The sequence below is a fragment of the Bombus huntii genome, unplaced genomic scaffold (genome assembly GCF_024542735.1).
Source record: "Bombus huntii isolate Logan2020A unplaced genomic scaffold, iyBomHunt1.1 ctg00000185.1, whole genome shotgun sequence".
In the NCBI taxonomy this organism is placed as follows: domain Eukaryota; kingdom Metazoa; phylum Arthropoda; class Insecta; order Hymenoptera; family Apidae; genus Bombus; species Bombus huntii.
Window position 1 is genome coordinate 20,001 of NW_026099418.1, and position 2,500 is coordinate 22,500.

Genomic DNA, 2,500 nt, shown 5'->3' on the forward strand with positions numbered 1-2,500 from the left:
AAGACGATCGACCAAATCAGGTATCAGCGAAAGAAGCTGAGACTGATTGGTGAGGAAACAGAGCCAACTCAGGTGACAGAGGGAGGGTGCGATCCCGTTGATCCAGGCAATGCGTGTTTTGAAGAGCCTGGAATCAGCGGTTCAGAATATCAAGAGTGGAAACTCCAATTGGAGTCCGCTATTTCGACACAAGTCGAGGTGCCACCTGTTTTAAGGTGGGTCCACACTCGACTGATGACTATCTGGGTCTCTCTCAAGGGAAATAGGGAAGCCCTTGAGAGCGCTATAAATGATTTTATAAAATGCACGCTCTATGGAGCTTTACAAGAAATTAATAAAAACAAAAAGAGGGCAAGAAACGAAAACAAAAAACGGATTGCACACCAAAATAGCAATAGAAAGAACAGAAACGCTAGAAAGAGATACTCCTTCGCACGTTGCCAGGAGTTGTTCACTGAAAATCCAAAGAGGTTGGCTGATGCTGTTATAAACGATGATCAGGCCTTCCTCCAACCGGCTAGGGATCCACCTAGTGCTGAGGAAGTGAAGGGACTCTACGAGGATCTATGGGGCCAGACAGGACCTGTCGAAGTCCCTGTCCCAGGAGGTAGAGCCCCCGAGCTGTCCTTATGCGAAATCTTCCCGCCAATTGCTGTTGAGGATGTGGCGGAGAAACTAAGCAAAATAAGAATGAAGGCTGCGGCAGGACCGGATGGTTTCCAGAAGGAACACCTTCTGATCCCCGGCCTGCCTATAATATTAACTAAGCTATACAACATCTTGATTTATTATTCCTATTTTCCTCCTATATGGAAGGAAAATAGAACAACATTAATTCCAAAAGCAAACAAGAATAGCAGCCTGGTCGAGAATTGGAGGCCAATAACTATTGGCCCCATTCTCGGCCGTATTTTCTCCTCCATTATTGACGGGAGGATAAGAAGGGGCATTGTATTGAATCCAAGGCAGAAAGGATTCACCGCCGAGAGCGGCTGTAAAATTAACATAGACCTGTTGAGCGCTGCCTTGGATCATAGTAAGAAGAAGAAAGGCGGGATATTCACAATAGTGGATATCTCAAAAGCCTTTGATACAGTGCCTCATTCGGCAATTGTTCCCTGCCTGAGGAGGAAGGGAGTGCCGACCCCCATTACCGACTTGATTGGTTGTATGTATAGTGAGGGCAAGACAACGATCAAGACTAAAAATAATATGGGGGTCGAGATTACGATCCTCAGGGGAGTTAAGCAGGGCGACCCTTTGTCGCCGCTGCTATTCAATCTGTGCTTGGAGCCACTGCTGGATTTGATCGAGAATCAAACCAGGGGGATAAACATAAATGATTCACGGACGATCCCTGTACTGGCTTTCGCTGACGACGTAGTATTGCTCGGCGCTGATATCGGGGAAGCGCAGCGCCAAGTGGATATGCTCAACGAGTATCTAAATGGCCTCGGTATGACCATCTCCCGGGACAAAAGTCAGATATTTCAAATAGTCGCAGAAAGACGAACTTGGTTCGTTAAAGAACCAAAAGTTAAACTTGGGAGTAACACCATCCCAACAATTGATCCCGACGAGGCCTTCAGGTACCTAGGCGCCAAAATGGGGCCATGGAAGGGCATACACTGTGGCGTAATTGTTCCCGAGCTGCTGAGTGTGGTGAGGAGGGTTAGAAAGCTCTCTCTCAAGCCATGCCAGAAGCTAGAATTGATCATAAAGTACATCTTTCCCCGATATATCTATAACCTGCTCGTAAACCCGCCGAGCGACTGCGTTTTAAGATTGCTGGACAGCGAAGTCAGACAGGAAATAAAGGCCATATTTCACCTTACGCCTTCAACGGCCACTGGTTTTTTCTATGCCCCCAAATCCTGGGGCGGTTTGGGGCTGCCAAGATTTGAACACATCGTCAAACTTGGCACCCTTAAAAGTGCTATTAAAATGAAAAGCTCGATCGATCCGGCGGTGTCCAGCCTGATTGATGAGAAATGTAACGATAAACTTAAGAAAATGGCCAACTCGCTGAGGATCAATTGGCCAGCCTCAGTAGAAGACATTGAAAGGGCCCGAAAGAGATTAAAAGCAGAACATACTAAACAATGGGCAGAACTGAGAAGTCAGGGGCAGGGCGTACCTGACTTCTCGAGAAACAAAACTGGCAACGTGTGGCTTGAGGAATACGAACTGCTCAGGCCATCGAGATTTATAGATGCCCTCAAACTCAGGACCAATACCGTTGGAACAAGAACAGTACTGGCACGGGTCGACAAAAATTTGGACATTAACTGTAGAAAATGTCGAGCCCAGCCCGAGACACTTGGACATATACTCGGGCTGTGCCAGTACACGAAGGGCCTGAGGATGAAGCGGCATGATGAGGCAAAAATGACCCTTGCCGAAAGTTTACGAGCTAAAAATGAAGTTTTCGTTGAACCTACGCTCCGGGTGGGAGGTGATCTTTTCAAGCCGGACCTCGTAATCAAAAACGAGGAAAGGG